This window comes from Mobula birostris, chromosome 32, assembly GCF_030028105.1.
Source record: "Mobula birostris isolate sMobBir1 chromosome 32, sMobBir1.hap1, whole genome shotgun sequence".
NCBI lineage: Eukaryota > Metazoa > Chordata > Chondrichthyes > Myliobatiformes > Myliobatidae > Mobula > Mobula birostris.
Genome location: NC_092401.1, coordinates 24,925,529 through 24,945,352, shown reverse-complemented (window position 1 = coordinate 24,945,352; position 19,824 = coordinate 24,925,529). Strand labels below are relative to the sequence as shown.

Sequence of the window (19,824 nt, the reverse complement as noted above, 5' to 3'; positions counted from 1 at the left end):
GCCGGTGGGGTGATCCGTTGGCCCCGCCCCCCTCCGCCTTTAATTGGAGAGACTCCGCCTCCCGCCCGCACCGGTGGGTCGAGGGGTGGCGGGGTGGCGGGGTGGCGGGGGAGCGGGGGAGCTTCTCAGTCTCGGCCGTGGCCCTCAGCCTCTCCTCACAAACATCCCTAAACTGGAAAAACAACTTTTTTTTAGGCACAGAAGTAACTTAGGCAAGGGCACTAGTATTGCAGAGCAGGATAATCCTCCGCATCCCAAATTCGAAGGGTAGTGCATTGAATTTTCCTCTCAGCCGGGAATAATTTGTTTATTACATTATTTTCTCCCAACTCGTCCCTCCCCGAGATGCACTTAGAGCCGTTTATAAAGTGTTGTTGTGAAGAGGAGAGCTGCTGCAGAACACTAGCAGCAGCAGCACCCAGCATTGACCTGATGGGCTGAATGGCCAGGGTTTGAGCTGTACAGTTAGTTTATTTTACCAGTTATCTTGTGGAGCAACGTGGGTGCACATTGCACATAATAGTCTACCAAAATAACAGCCTTGACAGTCCAAGAGCATGAGGATGTTCAGGGGGTTATTTTGAAATTGATGTGTTAATAGATTGCTGCAGATTTTGCAACATTTCCAGATTATAGTTTTGAAGTAAATCACCCTCACTGGCATTACACCAGTACTCCAAATCGGAATTGTTCTTGCTTTAATATCACCAATGTTTGCCTCATAATGTTAAAACTTATACCCAGTGTGCATATCCCATATGTAGAGAGAAAGCAAAAGAAAGGGAAATACAAGTACTGACAGTCCATTCTTAATTGCTGGCCCGATATTTCTGATATAAGTTAAAACCATGGCTGCTTTGAGAAGTCACAGTGATTATCTGAGAGCTTGCCAATCTCACAACAAAAAGACCATGTAAGTGCAGTTTTAATGCCTCTAATTATAAAGAATACTGTATATAGCATTAAAACAATGCTTCATCACAGATCAAATAAAACTGAAGGACTTCGAAAGAGAATGTTTCTTTGTGGTGAAAGGGAATAACCATTTTGTCATAAGCAAGGTCCCTCAAACAGCTTGACTAACAGTTTGACCACCGTTATTCAAGCATTGCGTGATTTTTAACATATATCTCACCCACTGGAACAGGCAAACAAATGTTCAGTTTAATCTTTCATTTGAAGAATGGCAGGTCTGACAAGATGGTGCTGGGCTTTCAAATCAGATTCTATAGGTTCTGGTAAAGGGTTTCATCTTATAAGCTTCTGGGAATCACTAAGTGGCTGTTTACAGAGTAGGTAGCTCAGTTAGCTCATCAGTAAGAGCATTATATAAATTGAAATTGTAATTATAAAACCCAACGTAGATTGAAAATGTTTTTCATTTGTCTTTTTTTTTCACAAATAAAGGGCAGAAGCAGAAATAGGCTCAGCATGTATTTCCACAGGTGATTGTAACTTTGAGACCACCTTCCTACCTGATTTCAAACCCCCTTGATTCCCTTAATGTCAAAAAACCTGGCGTTCACCACCATACTTAGCAATGGATCACCCATAGTCCTGTGGAGGGCAAAGATTCATAATCCTCTGTGTAAAACTAATTCTCCTTATCTTCATTTTAAGTGGCTGATCCTTCAGTCATTCTGCTCCCAAATCCTACAGCATGAGGCAATTGCCTCTCATTAATCCTGAGAACCCCCCTCAACACCTTACTTCAACACGGGATTCTGCAGATACTGGAAACCTTGGGCAACAGGGACAAACAAAATACTGGAGGAACTCAGCAAGTCAGGCAGGATCTGTGGAGGGGAATAGACAGTAAATATCTTTGACCGAGACCTTCCATCATCTTAAGACCACAAGACATGGGAGCAGAACTAGGCTATTCGGCCCATTGAGTCTGCTCTACCATTCCATCATGGCTGATTTATTATTTTGCACCTTTTCCCACATATTACTTGTCTCTTTGATATCATCTCTCTTTCTAAACTCATGCCAGCATGCAGTAATCTTCCTCCTTTTCTCCCAACAGGAAACTATCCCTCCACAACATGCTCCTAGGAATGATTCCTACTCAACTGCTGATGAAGTGGAGGCTTGTAGTTCTTCCATTTGTGAATCCAGTCAGTAGCATTCGGAGGAAAAATATCAAGGCAATTCTGTGAGATTCTTTCATAAGTGGTCAGATACTTTTAAACATGTAGATACTTAATAATTTGGGTTTACTTGCTCAGAAGATGTGGAAAGTAGATAGACAAATATAGCAAGTGATTATAATGCAAGCTCATCTTTATTACAAGGGAGTTGGAATGCCATAGTAAGGAAGTCTTGCTAGTATTTTGCAGGTTTGGGATGATGCCAACTTTGGAGTACATGATTCATTTTGGTTTCTATTGTATATCTGCGCTAATCTTGGAGACAGACCCTGGGATTACATTAGTAAGTTTACCACATGCATAAACACAAGAGATTCTGCAGATACCGGAAATCCAGAGCAATACACACAAAACGCTGGAGGAACTGAGCAGGTCAGGCAGCATCTATGGAAAGAAATAAGTAGCAGACATTTCGCGTAGAGCCTTTTCATCAGGGCTGGACAGGAAGGGGAAAAAGTCAGGGGAGGGGAAGGCTGCTGGCTTTTTTCCCCTTCCTTTCCAGTCCTGATGAGGGGTTTCAGCTGGAAATGTCGATAGCTTAGTCCATTCCATAAATGATGCCTGACTTGCTGAGTTACAACATGCATTCCAGGGATGAGCGGATAAATTCAATAAAATTGGTAAATTGGTTTATTATTATCTCAGGTTGAGGAAACTTGACGTGCTCTCTGGAGTTTACACAAATAATCCAGTTGAAACATACATGACTCTGAGAATGATTGACAGGGTGGATACTAATAGTGTGGACATGAAGTGGTTGTTTCTCAGCGGCAGGTACAAAATTGGAGGCTTGTGGTCAGAGGAAAAGGAGGTAAGGACCAAGATGAGAAATTTCTGTACCCAATGAGTTGTAAATCTTTTGAATTCTCTTTATAGAATGGATGCTTAGTCACTGGGATCGATAGAAGGCAAAGGGTAACAGAAAATTCAAATGGGAAAATGGAGCTTGCTAAAAGATCAGGCATTATACTGAATGGCAGAGCAGAATAAAATTGTACAGCTTACAATTTCATGTTCTTAGATAAACAAAGGTATCATTTCTGTAATTACTTCTGATTCATTCTTAATACCAATCACTGCCAACTAGCCCCTAGCACCTCAGTTAAAGGTGAAGTCAATTGCTGGTAGATTGCTATTGGATAACCTGTCTCTGGATTTTGTCTTATGAGTTTACTGGATGGTTGACCATGTCCACTCTCCCATGTCATGACCAAGGACACAGGTCCTGCAACTGAGCAGGGGAATCCCTCATTCCTTGGGCTCAGTTTTGATTAAACGTGAGTGTCTCCACTGACAAAGTTACACAAGAAACAAACAGTTAAAGGGCGCTTTATCGTAACTACATAGAAACTCGTCCTCCACTTAGCAAGGCATTAGCTGGTGGTTCAATGACTTCAACACAGCAATTTCTGGAGTATTATGTTAATTGCTAATGTATTTACCCTTGAATCGTATAATATCAAAGCAAAAATTCTACCTCCATTACAAAGGTGTTTGAATATTTTGAAGAATATTCATTAAACTTATGGCTTGTGTAACACTTTTTTAACAAACTAAACTTTATTCATAGTAAAAATATTTACAGGAATAAACTGTTCAATGCCTCTTCATTTTGTACCTTCATAGTCACTGCTTTTGTACTGTTTTATTACTGTGGATAAATGTGAGGTAAACCACTTTGGTGTTAAGAACGGGAAGGCAGATTATTATCTAAATGGAGTCAAGTTAGGAAAAGAGGAAGCACAATGAGATCTAGGTGTTCCTGTACATCAGTCACTGAAAGCAAGCATGCAAGTACAGCAGGCAGTGAAGAAAGCTAATGGCATGCTGGCCTTCATCACAAGGGGAATTGAGTGTAAGAGCAAACAGGTCCTTCTGCAGCTGTACAGGGCCCTGGTGAGACCACACCTGGAGTACTGTGTGCAGTTTTGGTCTCCAAATTTGAGGAAGGACATTCTTGCTATTGAGGGAGTGCAGCGTAGGTTCACAAGGTTAATTCCCGGGATGATGGGATTGTCATATGTCGAAAGATTGGAGCGACTGGGCTTGTATACTCTGGAATTTAGAAGGCTGAGAGGGGATCTTATTGAAACATATAAGATTATTAAGGGATTGGACATGCTGGAGGCAGGAAGCACGTTCCCGCTGATGGATGAGTCCAGAACCAGAGGCCACAGTTTAAGAATAAGGGGTCGGCCATTTAGAACGGAGTTGAGGAAAAACTTTTTCACCCAGAGAGTGGTGGATATATGGAATGCTCTGCCCCAGAAGGCTGTGGAGGCCAAATCTCTGGATGCTTTCAAGAAAGAGATGAATAGAGCTCTTAAAGATAGCGGAATCAAAGGTTATGGGGATAAGGCAGGAACTGGATACTGATAGTGGACGATCAGCCATGATCACAGTGAATGGCGGTGCTGGCTCGAAGGGTCGAATGGCCTACTCCTGCACCTATTGTCTATTGTCAATTGTCTATTACATTCAAATACATCGATAGCACAGCTGCCTCTCATGTGGCACTCTTGGGTGGTACACAACTACAATAATTATGTTTATGTGACACTTGATACCAATGAACATTACAAAAATTACAATTGATCACAGAGTATCGATCCTCCTATTCCCCAAGTCTGTCCCGCAACCAACCATCTTGCCTATCCCATCTAAGAGCACACTGCCCACCCCCACACTCTCCCTTCGAATAAGAACTTTCAACCCCAAGTTGTATTTTCCACCTGTTAGTATGTTAAAGATCGAACCTGCATATTACTTTCTGAAGATTGCTGTCCTATTAGGCTCCTCCCTCTTTATTCAAAGAAGGTTAGATTAACCTGACCATATGCTCTCATCCAATAGGCTTTCAATATGTAATCTCATGTGCACAAGGCTATGGACTTCAGGGTTTATGTGGCTATGTGCAAGTCATACAACATTTCCCAACCCTAAAACTATAAAAGAACTTGAACTTAAACCAAGGATTTTCTTAACCCTTTGCTTTCCTGTTGTTTATCCATCCTGCAGAACCTCCAGGGCAGCCTGCTGCATTTACTACTTAATCGGGTAAGGTCCTCACACCAACTTTACACACATCAGATGAAAAAATGTAATCATGCAGATGTATGTATTTTTAGTCACATTGACCAGTGCAATTGCAGTTATTAATGCAAACAACTGTGGACAACAAGGGCTCTACAATGGGCAATTAAAACTGCCCAATGCATCACCAGTCTGGCACCAGTCTACCCACCATCAAGGACATACATACAGAAAGGTGCCAGAAAAAAGGCCAATGATATCGTGAAGGTTCCCACTCTTGGCTCGCGGACTGTTTGTCCTTCGCCCATCGGGGAAGAGGCTACGCAGCATCCACGCCAGAACCGCTAGACTCAAAAACAATGACTTCTCCCAAGCCATCAGGCTGATCAACACCTCTACCCATTAACCCACCCCACCACCACTACATCTGTATCTGCCACTCCCCTCCACAACCCCTCAGCACCTTTCACCCGCTATGTGCTACCATTTTATGTTCACACTCTACACCTCATAACTACACTGACAGTCGCTGTCCTACTGTGTTTTCATTTGCCCTGCTGCTACCTAGAAGAGTTCCTCTTTCCAAGAGTCACTTTGTCACTTTATTATTTCCTGACATTACGTTCAGATACTCCTGCACCAAGCATCACTTTAAGCACATACGATCACTCTATGTATATAAGCTAACCTTTTGTGTTTACGACCATAATCAACATTTATTTATATATTTTGTTTTATAGGATTTCTTTCATATTTATATTTATTGTGTTTTTTATGTTGATCAGATCTGGAGTAACAATCATTATGTTCCCCTTTATACTCATGCACTGAAATAAACAATCTAGAATCTTGAATTTTGAAGCGATGCACCACTGTATGTTTTGTGATAAACTTGAATCTTGTATATTGAATATTGAACTTTGGTTCGGTCTCACAACATCTTCTGTACAACATTGATTAACGTGGTTGGAGAATCAGGGTTGAAGGTTGGTCTGTTCCTGATTCTAAGTCTACACAGATCCGTCTACTTTCCCTGTATTGGTTGGATCTGCCAATCAGGGTGCCTGAAACCTAAGCAAAAACAGGTATGGTTAGGCAGTATCAATATTCAGAAAGGTTATTCGAAGATTCTCTGCATTATTTGTTGTCTTTAGTAATGCTGCCAGCAAGCTTTTGACATTGTTTAACCTTGAACTAGTTCAAGGGCACAAAATTCGAAATCCATTTGTGAAGTGGGGAAGGGAGTGGTAGTGAGGAGGGCAAAGCTTGCAGTTAGCCGCACATAAAAGGACATTTGAACTTTGCCCTTACAAACAAACACTGTCAGGGCCACGGGAAAAATGAAACGGAATCTGGTGACAGAGCAAGAGACATATCCACAGCATAAACACTGAAGGTCTATCCTTGGCTTGTAGAGACTGGTGTACAGATTTACAGGGGGATGGGTGGGTGTGCCATTAGCTGGTTCAAAGAGAAGAGAAATTGTCCTTTTGTTATTTATAGTTAGTTACAGGCTGGTGTATTTCCAGGATTTTATACTTACATTTCAGATTCCCAATAGTGCTTTTGATCAAGTATGTTATTTATTTAATTGTTTTGCATAGCTAGCCACCAACCTGCTTTCAGCTCTCTGCATCTTCCTCCCTGTATAGAATTTCATGGAAAAAATAAATTCTTTACATTCCTCAGCAAAACAAGGGCTTCTGGTATGAGCTGCTGAGGTTTGTAATGTGGGCGTTTCAGAGTGATTCACTCCATCAGGCCACTCTTCTTAGCCCAACCCACTTTTCAAGATCTGTGCATTTTGTAACGTCAAAGCGATTGAGAGTCTGCTGATCTGATTCAGGAGGGAGTGGCTTTGTCTTACATCATTACTTAAGCCTCAACAGCGATGGTTAGGTTATCAAGTGTCTCAAGAATCTTAGTATTTCAAAATCGTTCATTTATGTTTTAACATTTATGTCTACAACCTGTAATAACCAATTCCTTTGCACCATGACTTTAGTATTTTCATATTAGTCCTGTTGTAAATTGCATAAGGTTTCATCAGAAGCACTCCAGCAACTGTATTATGAATGAGTGGAATTTGGGGTGCATTTGTGAGTAACTTAACATTCACATTCAGTCACAAGCTGCTTAGGAGTTAATCATAAACAATCATCAGGTTTATCTAGTTTTTAACTTCAAGGTTTCTTGCTCTCTCAAGGATGAGAGTGAATCTTTGTACTTTATATTGAAATCATTTAGGTGCCTGCATATTTCATCATCTGGTGTGGGACATTCTGGCTGTTTGTCAACCCCTGTTTAATAATGGTAATATGTTTACATCCATGCTGACCAATCCATCTGAAGACAATTCAAAACTCATCATGGGGATATTTCTGATCACAATTTTACACTACCAGACGTCACAGCCTCATAATACACTTTAGAGCAAAGATCAGGAGGAAATTATTTATCCAGAGAGAAGTGAATCTGTGGAAGTCATTGTCTTAGACAGCTATAGAAGCCAAGTCATTGGGTATATTTAGAGCAGAGGTTGATAGGTTCTTGATTAGTAAAGGTGTTAAAGGTACAGGGAGAAGGCAGGAGAATGGGGTTGGGGATAGAATTGCAAATCAGACTCAATGGGCTGAATGGCCAGGTTCTGCTCCTATGTCTTATCTCTAACAAAATAAAATACCCTAACAAAATACTAATAATACTAGTCCAAATGTAAGGGTAAGTAGCACTAATGTGGGGTGGCAAGGTAGCGTAGCAGTTAGTGCGTCACTTTTCAGTGTCAGCGATCATCGATCGGGATTCAATTCCGGTCACTATCTGTAATGAGTTTTGTACGTTCTCCCTGTGACTGAATGGGTTTCCTCCAGGTGCTCCAGTTTCCTCCCACATGCCCAAGATGTATATGTTAGTAAAGGTTAGTAAAATGTGGGCATGCTATGTCGGCACTGGAAGCACGGCATCACGTGGGCTGCCCCCAGCTCAATCCTCGTTGATTTGACTTGACATAAAACAATGTATCATACAGTACATTATGCTTCAATGTTTGGAAGTACATGTGACAAAGCTAACCTTTATCTTTCCCATAAGTGGATTGTAAGAAATGTCATGGAGAGGAGAGAGAATTTGAAACGGTTACAATAACATCTCTTTTTCAACACCCTTAATGTGCCCAAAGACCCTTCGAACAAAAATCAACTTTCAATGTCCTTAGAATAAGTTGGTCAATAAGGCAGGGTTGTAAGGGGCATCTTAAAGGAGACAGGAAATGGGAAAATCCATTAGGGTTTACAGAGAGAACTTCAAACATTGAAATGGTGCATCATCCTGGGAGCCACACAAGTGGCAATGGTTTTAAAAATTAAGTTAATACTATTGCATTTATTGAACATAACTGTTTATTATATTGTATACATATATTTTATAACCAATAAAGTTTATATTTTTAAGTAAATTTATGGAGAGGACTTCACAATTTAAAGCCATGGCAGTAGAAGACATGGTCACCAATCATGGAGCAAGTAAACATGGGGATGAACAAGAAGACAGAAACAGAGAAATATTAATATCTCAGAAGATGCCAGGACTAAACATAAAGATCTTAAAGGTCAGCTTACAGTGAAATGTGTCATTTTGCATCAACAACCAATACAGTCTGAGATGTGCTGGGGGCAGCCCACAAGTGTCACCATACTTCCCTAGGCAACATGAAGCTTTATAAGGTATTGATCAGACAACACTTTAAGTATTGTGAGCAGTTTTGGACTCCTTATCTAAGAAATGGTGTGCTGGCATTGGGGAGGGTCCAGAGTTAGTTCATGAGAATGATTCTGAGAATGAAAGAGTTCATGTGTGAGGAGTGTTTGATGGCTCTGAGCCTATGCTCACTGGAGTTTAGAAAAATGAGGGGAGATTGCATTGAAACTATTGAATATTGAAAGGCCGAGATAGAGTGGATATGCAGAGAACGTTTCCTATAGTGGGAGAGTCTCGGACCAGAGGGCACAGACTCATAATGGATGGACATTAAGTTAGCGGATGACACCAAGATATGTGGAGGAATAGGAGGTGTTGAAGAAACAGAAAGGTTGTAGAGAGACTTGGTCAGTTTAGGAGAGTGGGCAAAGAAATGGCAGATGAGATACAATGTTGAGAAATGTACGGTTGTACAGTTTGGAAGAAGAAATAATCGGACAGATTATTATTTAGATAGGGAGAAAATTCAAAAATCGGAAGAGCAAAGGGACTTAGGGGTCCTCGTGCAGGATACCCTAAAGATTAGCCACCAGGTTGGACCAGCAGTAAGAAAAGTGAATGCTATGTTGCATTCATTTCAAGAGGAATAGTGTATGAGTAAGGAGGTGTTGATGAGGCTCTATGGGGCACTGGTGAGACCTCATTTGGGATACTATGTGCAGTTTTGGGTCCCCTATCTTAGAAGGGATGTACTGATGTTGGAGAGAGTTCAGAGAAGATTTACGAGGATGATTCCTGGAATGCAGGGGCTAACATATGAGGAGCGTTTGTTGGCTCTTGGACTGTATTCATCAGAGTATAGAAGAATGAGAGGGGATCTCATAGAAACATTTTGAATGTTGAAAGGGTTGGACAGAGTAGATGTGGAAAGGCTGTTTATGATTATGATGATTATGAAGACGCAGTCCTCTTTTATTGTCATTTAGTAATGCATGCGTTAAGAAATGATACAATGTTTCCCTTGGTGGGTGAGTCCAAGACAAGAGGCCACAGTCTTAGAATTAGAGGGTGCCCATTTAAAACAGAGATGAAGAGAAATTTTTTTAGCCAGAGGGTTGTGGATTTATGGAACTCATTGCCACATACAGCTGTGGAGGCCCGATCATTGAGAGTGTTTAAGGAGGAGATTGTTAGGTATCTAATTAGTTAGGGTATCAAGGGATATGGGGAAAAAGCCGGAAATTGGAACTAGATGGGAGAAAAGTTTAGCTCATGTTTAGCGGAGCAGACTTGATGGGCCAAATGGCCTACTTCTGCTGTCTTGTGATCTTGTGACATCCTTTTAGAACAGATAGGAGGAATTTATTTAGCCAGAGTGCAGTAAATCTGTAGAATTCATTGGCACAGACAGCTTTAGAGGCCAAGTCATTGCATATATTCAAAACAAAGATTGATAAGTCCTTGATTAGTAAGGGTGTCAAAGATTAATGGGAGAAAGCAGGGAAATGGAGTTGAGAATGATAATAAATCAGCAATGATGGAATGGTTTATGGTCTTATGGTCTAACACAGCATGCCCAAGGTTGACTAGCTCTAACTTGTATGACTTTGGAATGTGGGGTGAAGCTGGAACACCCAGAGGAAACCCACACATCACAGGGAGAACGTGCAAACTCTATCTCATAGACAGTGGCGGGAAATGAACTTCCGATCACAGGCACTGCAAAGCACTACGCTAACAGCTATATTACCATGGAGAGAAGGAAGAATAAGGATAAGAATTTCATGATGCAGACATTTCTGAGCCAAGAGCTGAGGTACGTCAATGACTGCGAAGCGATTGGGATGGTAGGATTAGAAAATAGAACATAGAACAGTACAGCAGAGTACAGGCCCTTTGGCCCAAGATATTGTGCTGAATTTTTAACCTCGACAATTAGTCTAACTCTTCCCTCCCACATGGCCCTGAATTTTTTCTTTCATCCATGTGCCTATCTAAAATGTTCCTAATGCATCTGCCTCTACCACCATCCCTGGCAGCACGTTCCACACACCTACCATTCTCTGTGTAAAAAACCCTACCCCTGACCCCCCCCCAATACTTTATCCAATTACCTTAAAATTATGCCCTCTCATATTAGCGATTTCCACACTGGGAAAAAGGTGGTGGCTATCCACTCTATGATTCTAATCATCTTGTACACCTCTATCCAGTCAAAATGAAAAGTCCTAACTTGCTCAACCTATCCTCATAAGACACGCTCTCTAAACCAGGCACAATCCTGGCCAATCTCCTCTGCACCCTCCCTAAAGCTTCCACACCCTTCCTATAATGAGGTGACTGGAACTGAACACAATACTGCAAGTATGGTCTAATAGTGTGGCTATTGCATGCTAGTGGTAGCTATTAGCCAGTTGTGGGGAACTGTTGTGTAGGGATGGTGTTGTAGGAGATGTTGTGGCTGTACTAAAACCAGGGATATCCAACCATAGTCCAATATTAAATCTTGCAGATATTTGATAGACCTTGAAGGCCCAAGAAGTGAGGCACTCATTAAACTGTCCATAGCCATGCCCTGTGTGGTCTCAGCCCCAAGAAGTTGCCTGACCTGTTGAGTTCCTCCACCAAAAGGGATTTGGGAGTCCTCGTACAGGATTCCCTAAAGGTTAATTTGCAGGTTGAATCAGTGGTGAGGAAGGCAAATGCATTGTTAGCATTCGTTTCAAGAGGATTAGAATATAAAAACAAGGATGTAAGGCAGAGGCAATATAAGGCACTGGTGAGGCCTCACTTGGAGTATTGTGAGCAGTTTTGGGCACCTTATTTAAGAAAGGATGTGCTGACATTGGAGAGAGTTCAGAGGAGGTTCACGAAAATGGTTCCAGGAATGACAAGGTCATCATATGAGCAGCAGTTGGAGGTTCTGAGCCTAGACTCGCTTGAGTTTGGAAGAATGAGTGGGGGATCTCACTGAAACTCATTGAATGTTGAAAGGCCTAGATAGAGTGGATATGAAGGGGATGTTTCCTTTGGAGGGGGAGTCTAGGAGTAGAGGGCACAGCCTCAAAATAGAGGGACGTCCATTTTGAACAGAGGTGAGGAGGAATTTCTTTAGCCAGACTGTGGCAAATCTGCAGAATTTGTTGCCACAGGCAATTAAGGCAGAAGTTGATAAGTTCTTGATTAACCAGAACATGAAAGGTTACGGGGAGTAGGAAGGAGAATGGGGTTGAGAGGGGAATGGCAGTGCAGATTTGATGGGCCAAATGGCTTAGTTCTGCTCCTATATCTTACGGTCTAACATCTTGTGTGTGTTTCTCACAATTATTCCTGACCCTGCATTTACAGTCATAGTGCAGAAACAGGCCCTTCAGCCCAACATATTTGTACTAACCAACAAGTACCTATCGAAACTAATTCCTTTTAATAGCACTTAGCTCATTGTCTTTATTGCATTAACAATTGAGGTGCATTTTGTTTTTTTTTTTAGCAGAGTTAAAAGCTTAACTTACATTGAAATTCTGGTCTGAAATGAGCCGGAAGAGTGATGAAGCGCTGTGGTTCTTCGTTACATGCTGACTTTACGTAATCAACAGTTACAGACATTTACTGTAATTCCTTTGCCAACAACAGGAGAGGATCTGACCTCCCCTCATATCCTGCCTGGCATTCAGTGTGAGGGCTCTGGGGAAAAGGAAATTCAGGGAAAAGGGCCGGTATTCGCACTTGGGAGTCAAAAATACTTGGCACTGCTCAATCCCTTGCCATCCCACATCTCCAACACATTTTTAAAAGAACACTTTACAGCAGGCTATAAGAACTCAGAAAAAAGATCAGGAGGGAACTATCATTCTTCCTCTTCCTTGGCAGATGTTTTTGTCTGTATTACAGCAACATTTCAAAGGTGGTGACCACAGATGGAACTAAAATTTCAGGAGAGACTGTGAATTCCCACCTGCTGTTCTTCATCAAGAGACAGCAGGTATTACGGCTCAATGTACCTCTCTCGCCTACTGTGGCAAGGTATGGCAGAACTTGCTGTATTGTTTGAAACTTGATAACTTGCTAATTAAATCATCGCATCCTGCTTTTAACAAAAATCTATTTATATGAATGTTTGAGAGCTTCAGACATCACCAGGCATAGAATGCCAACAAATCATTTCTGAATCGTTTTTTTTAATCTGAGTGAAAGTACAAAAGAACGGCAGGAAGCCAATAATTTCTTGCGCTTTTTTTTTACTGCCTTAACTGCACAGTAAGGTAACATCAAGTTGCCTTAAAAACATGAAACAGCTGTCAATCAATGACTGGGGTGGCAATGGCTAATGCGAGGGGACATATTTTAAGATGATTGGAGATAAGTATATGTTAGGTAGTTTTAGGTTTTTAAACGGAGTGGTGAGTGCATGGAACACACTTCTGGGGGAGGTGAGAGAGGGAGATGTATTAGGGACATTTAAGAGACTATTAGATATGCACATGGATAAAATAAAAAGGAAGGGAAGGGTTAGATTGATCTTGGAGTAGGTTAAAAGTTTGGCACAACATCATGGGCTAGTACTGTGCTGTACTGTTCTATGTAATATCATGGGCCAAATGGCCGGACTAGTGCTATATGTTGTATGTTCTACAAAATGGAAAGATGTATTGCAGTTCCTCCCTCTGCTCCTCTTAACAGGACCATATGAAATAAGAGCAGCAGGGCAGGCTATTTGGTTGTTCCAACCTATTCTGTTCCACTTATCCCCTCAGTGCACTCTGACCCTCATGCACTGCTCTTCATCACGGGTGTTCAGGTCAATTATGTTCAATTTTTACAATATTTTGCAACTCCCAGACTTCTCCAAGTTCTCTGGAAGAGGGAAAAAAAGCTGACTTTGTAAAAAGCAATTAACAGTGAAGAGAAGGGAATCATATGGAGAACGATTCCTACATGAAGTAGTGAGGGGATGGAGCAGAGGTGTCCAGCCCATTACAGTCTCTTCGAACAAGTTATCTAGTTTATCCTTCACTCAAGTCAAGTCATTTTTTATTGTCATTTCAACCATAACTGCTGGTACAGAACATAGTAAAAATGAGACAACGTTTTCCAGCTCCTACACCTTCCCCATTGCCCTCTTATTTAGTTTCCCCAATCAAGCTTTTACTCAATTCACTTTTGAATTTTATTCTTGATTTCATTAGCAGTGGTGACTCATGTTCTAATTCTCTTACCACTGGTAGGAATTCTTCATTGCTTATGTTTCACAGAAGTATTATGAAGTAAGATTATACTCAAAAGTCTAATGGAAGATACTGGTACTGACCAGAGCACCGTCAGGTGGCAAACTGTAAAGGTGTAAAGCTGAGGAAATGGATTTATTGTTTTTTTAAAATATTTATTTAGAGATACAGTGCAGAACAGGCCCTTCCAGCCCAACAAGCTGCACCACCCAGCAACACCCCCCCCCCCATTTAACCCCAGCCTAATCACAGGACCATTTACAATGACCAATTTAACCTACCGACCCTTATGTCCTTGGAGAGTGGGAGGAAACTGCGTCACAAGAAGGATGTACAAACTCCTTACATACTGTGCTGTAAGTGTGTAGGACTCTGATTATATGACTATTCCTCCTCACAAACCTACAACAGTAGTCAGCATAATTTTAGAATTGGTGAATCACCCATTTAAGGCAGATGAGGAGGAAAAAGATTATGAATCTCTGGAATTTTTCTATCACAGAGAGCTTCAGGAGGATGAATCACAGAATATATTCATTGCTAAGGTGCATGGATTTACAGACATACAGGCCTGTTAAGGGCTCTAGGGAGCTGAGGCCAAAATCAGATCAGTCTTAATCTTTTTCAAAAGCAGAACAAGCTTGAAGAATTGGCAGCCAACATGTGAGGGATGGAGGTTTTCATATAAATTTCAATTATGCATAATTTAATCCTTTCACACATCGATGGTTCTCTTGAGGATGCCAAACATGGACCAGTTGGGCTAAGGGCTTGTTTCTGTGCTGTGTGACTGTATCTATGACTCTATCTATTTCCATGCTTAGGCCAATGCTGTCCAAAGCCTAGTACTGCCATTGCCATAGCAACACATATTAGCTGACTTCATTTCATCTGATGCAGACAAACAAATCTGTTTTGAAAACAATTTCTCAGGAAGATCAAAGCAGAGATCATCTTTGAGAACAGCCCTGCCGGGAAATGCCCAGACAAGTTTTTATTCTGTTGTAGACACAGCTAATAATTACCAGAGGTCTATGAATGTGTTAGAATCTACACTCAGTGACTACTTTATTAGGTATACCTGTACCCCAGTTCGTTAATGCAAATAACTAAACAACCAATCATTTGACAGTAAGTCAATCTATAAAATCATGCAGGCATGGTCAAGAAGTTAATTTGTTTTTCAGACCAAACATCAGAATGGGGAGGAAATGTGATCTAAGAGACTTTGACCGTGGAATGATTTTTAGTGCCATATGGGGTGGTTTGAGTATGTTATTAACTGCTGATCACCTGGAGATTACAGAGAATGGTACGAGAAACAAAGAAAATCCAGAGAGTGGCAGCTCTGTGGGTGAAAACACCTTGTTAATGAGAGATATTAGGAGGATGGCCAGACTGGATCAAGCTGACAGGAAGGCAACAGTAACTCAAATAACTACGTGTTACAACACTGGTGTGCAGAGGAGCATTTCTGAACAAAACATGGAACCTTGAAGTAAATGAGCTACAATGGTAGAAGAGCACACCGGGTTCCACTCTTGTACCCAATAAAGTGGCCACTGAGTGTAATAATGAGATATGAGATTTCAGGTGAAACTGAATTTTGGATAATATTCAGAGTACAAATGTTTTTAGCAGTTTGATCTCACCCATATCCATGACCCCACAGCAATGATTGTGTGGCTAGGCACAGCTCAAACACTATTGCTGTTGACACATCTATAGTTGGCAGAATCTCAGATGTTGATGAGGAAGCGCGAGGAGTGAGAATGATCGGCTGGTTGAGCAGTGATGTAACAACAACCTTGTACTCAATGTCAGTAACACCAAAGAAATGATTGTGGATTTCAAGAAGGGGAAGTCAGGAGAAAATATACCAGTCCACATCAACTGGTCAGCAGTGGAAAGGGCGAGCAGTTTTAATTTCCTGGGAGTCACCATCTATGAAGATCTACCCAGGGCAAAATATTTTGATGCGATTACAAAAAATGGCACATCAACGACTATATTTCATTTGGAGTTTCATTATGTCACCAAAGACTCTAGCAAATTTCTATAAACGCAAACACGAGGAAATCTACAGATGCTGGAATTTCAAGCACACACATAAAAGTTGCTGGTGAACGCAGCAGGCCAGGCAGCATCTCTAGGAAGAGGTACAGTCGATGTTTCGGCCGAGACCCTTCGTCAGGACACAGTGTCCAGATGAAGGGTCTTGGCCCGAAACATCAACTGTACCTCTTCCTAGAGATGCTGCCTGGCCTGCTGCGTTCACCAGCAACTTTTAAGCAAATTTCTATAGCTGTACTATGGAGAGCATTCTGACTGGTTGCATCACAATCTGGTATGGAGGCTCCAATGCACAGGACTGGAAAAAGCTGCAGAGGGTTGTAAACTCAACCAGCTCCATCATAGCCACTAGCCTCCCCACCGTCAAATACATCTTCAAAAGGGGGCGCATGCATCATCAAGAACCTGCCCTGTCCAGGACATGCCCTCTTCTCATTACTACCATTGGGGAGGAGGTACAAGAGCCTGAAGACACATACACACTGTTTTATAACCAGCTTCCTCCCCTTCGCCATCAGATTCCTGAGCGGTCCACAAACACTACCTCACTACTTTGTCCTCTCTTTGCACCGCTTATTTTATCTTTTTGAAAATATTACTTATCCTAAGTTATAGGTTTAGAAGGATATTAGCCAAAAGTGAGCAAATGGAAGTCAAGGCATAAGTTAGATGGACAGGGGAAGATAATTCATCAGATCTTGATGAAGAGCCTTCACCCAAAATGTCGACTGTTTATTCCTCTCCATAGACGCTGCCTGAGCTCCTCCAGTATTTTGTGTTAAAGTACTGTTAATTAAAATCATATAATAATGCAATACAAAACAGAACCAAGCCCTTCAACCCATCATGTCTGTGCTATCAAGTGCCTGTCTAAACTAAGATACACAGCTTTAAGTTTGTGGGTTTCTATCTCAAGGATCCGTCCTGGACCCAACCCATTGATGCATCATGAAGAGGGCTCACCAGCTGCTCTACTACATTAGGTACTTGAGGAAATTTGGCACGTCACCAGAGTCTAGCCAATTTGTATAGATATACAACTGAGAGCATTCTGACTGGTTGTATCACAGCCTGGCGTGGAGGAATTGCAAGAGACTGTAGAGGGTTGTAGACTCAGCTAATTCCATGATGGGCACAATGCTCCCCACCATCGAGGACATCTTCAAGAGGCAATGACCTAAAAAGACAGCATCAATCTTTATGGACCTTCACCACCTGGGACATGCCTTCTTCTTGTTACTTCCATCAAGGAGAAAATTCAGGAGCCTGAAGACCCACACTCAGTGATTGAGAAACAGCTTCCAACCTCCCCGTCACATGATTGCTCCATGATCCCATGAACACTACATTAATATTCCTTTTCTGCACTGCTTTGTAATTTATAGTAATTTTATGTCTTTGAACAGTACTGCTGCCACAGAATTTCACATCATCTAAGTCAGTGATAATAAACCTGATTCTGATTCTCAGTGCTTTTTATCAGGGACATCTGAAAACAGTTCAATAGCCTTTGTGGAAGGCAAGTTGTCAAAAGTCCATCAAAAATGCCCAGGCCTATCCTGGGGTTGGAGGCCATTCTGTGCGTGCTTGAGGAGGTGGGTGGATGAGAGGATGGGAAAGGGGGTTTGTTCTGCTGTTGTCTTGTTTTAGTTCTCCTGCTTTTGTTGTTTTGCTAAACATTATGGGAATGCTATGTTGGTGTTGGAATGTGTGGCGACACTTGGCAACTGCCCCCCAGAAAATCCTCGAGTGTATTGGTTGTTAATGCAAATGAGACATTTCACTGTATGTTTCAATGTGTGTTCAATAAGTGTTGGTGCGTGACCAAGTGGTTTAGGCGTTCGTCTAGTGATCTGAAGGTCACTAGTTCGAGCCTTGGCTGAGGCAGTGTGTGTGTCCTTGAGCAAGGCACTGAACCACACATTGCTCTGCAATGACACCGGTGCCAAGCTGTATGGGTCTTAATGCCTTTCCCTTGGACAACATCGGTGGCGTGGAGAAGGGAGACCTGCAGCATAGGCAACTGCTGGTCTTCCATACAACCTTTCTGCGCCATGGAAACCTTCCAAGGCGCAATCCATAGTCTCATGAGACTAACGGATGCCTAAAAAAAATGTGATAAATAAATCTAGAGCTGAATCAAAATATCCCATGGTTGGGGCCACAGGTTCTGATGCCCAAGGCCTGTTCCCAGCATAGATCACAATCTGCATCGATGGATGTGCTTCTTACACTTGGAGTATTGTGAACAGTTTTGGACCCCCCTTATCTAAGAAAGAATGTGTTGGCATTGGAGAGGACCCAGAGGTGGTTCACAGGAATGATATGCTTAACATACAAGGAGCATTTGATGGCTCCGGGCCTGTACTCACAGGGGTTTAGAAGAATGGTGGGGGCAGGGGGCAAAATCGACCATTGAAAGGCCTAGATAGAATGGACATGGAGAGGATGTATCCTATAGTGGGGAATGTCGGACCAGAAGGCACTGCCTCAGAATACAAGGATGTCCCTTTAAAACAGAGATGAAGAATTTTTTTAGCCAAAGGATAATGAATCTGTGGAATTTATAGGCCCAGACAGCTGTGGAGGCCAAGTCATTGGGTATATTTAAAGCGGAGGTTGATAGGTTCCTGATTAGTAAGGGCATCAAAGGTTACAGGGAGAATGGGGCTGAGAGGGAAAATAAATCAGCCATGATAGCATGGTGGAGCAGGCTCAATGGGCTGAATGGCCTATTTCTGCTTCTATATCTTATGGAATGTGTCCCCTTCAGGTAAAAAAAAAAGGTTAGTCTGAGCAGGCGAATGCCATGTGCAGTGTTTCTGGTCAGTGAGTACCGCAGACAAACTAGTCCATAATTGGAACATGAGATAGTCCTCTCTCCACTTATGCTGAAATTATCTCCTTCTTTACAGAGCTCCACTGGGCTCCTTCATCGTTCCAGTTTCTGGAGTGAAGTTTGCAGCCTATCCAGTCTTTGGTATTTATAACCTTCTCGTTTGAGTATCATCCTTGTCAACTCTCTTTACATCTTCTACCTGTCTGTATAATCTTGTTGTAACATCACAAAGAACACTGTGTAAGCAATCCAAGTGAGAACATATGACCATATAGTCAATAAACTCAGCTATTTTAGATTAGCATCAGCCGCAAATAGGAGCTGGAGACACGCTGCCTGCATGTACTGGCGAATAAAATATTTTTGAAGTGTGTTAGCTATTGTAATTCAGGAATAACAGTAGCCTATTTGCACACAGCAAAATCCCAGAACAGATGGTGTATGATAGTGCTGTGTGTTTTCCACAATACTTTGGTTTTATTTCTGAACATAGAAAATGGCAGCGTCCTGGAACAGAGACCCAGTGTTACAGGTACTTAGTTCCTTAAAAGATGGTGACACAGGTAGATTAGTTTTATTTTCACATGTACATTTAAACGTACAGAGAAAATGACCAACACAGTCCAGCCCAAGGATGTGCTGGGGGCAGCCTGCAAGTGTTGCCATGCTTTCAGTGCCATGGACATGACTTACTAACCCTAAGCCATATGTCTATGAAGTGTGAGAAGAAACTGGAGCACTTGGAGGAAACCCAAGCCGTCAATGGGAGAATGGACAAACTTCTTACAGACATCGGTGGGAATTG

At 41.8% G+C, this 19,824-nt stretch overlaps 1 long non-coding RNA gene across 1 annotated transcript; it reads left to right on the top strand.

Annotated features, from left to right (window-relative positions):
- Nucleotides 1–907: 907 nt before the first annotated feature.
- LOC140191212 (uncharacterized) lies at nucleotides 908–19,455 on the top strand. Its single transcript, XR_011883786.1, has 3 exons — nucleotides 908–2,158; nucleotides 5,172–5,210; nucleotides 19,096–19,455. It is a non-coding gene; the product is annotated as an uncharacterized lncRNA (long non-coding RNA).
- Nucleotides 19,456–19,824: the final 369 nt, after the last annotated feature.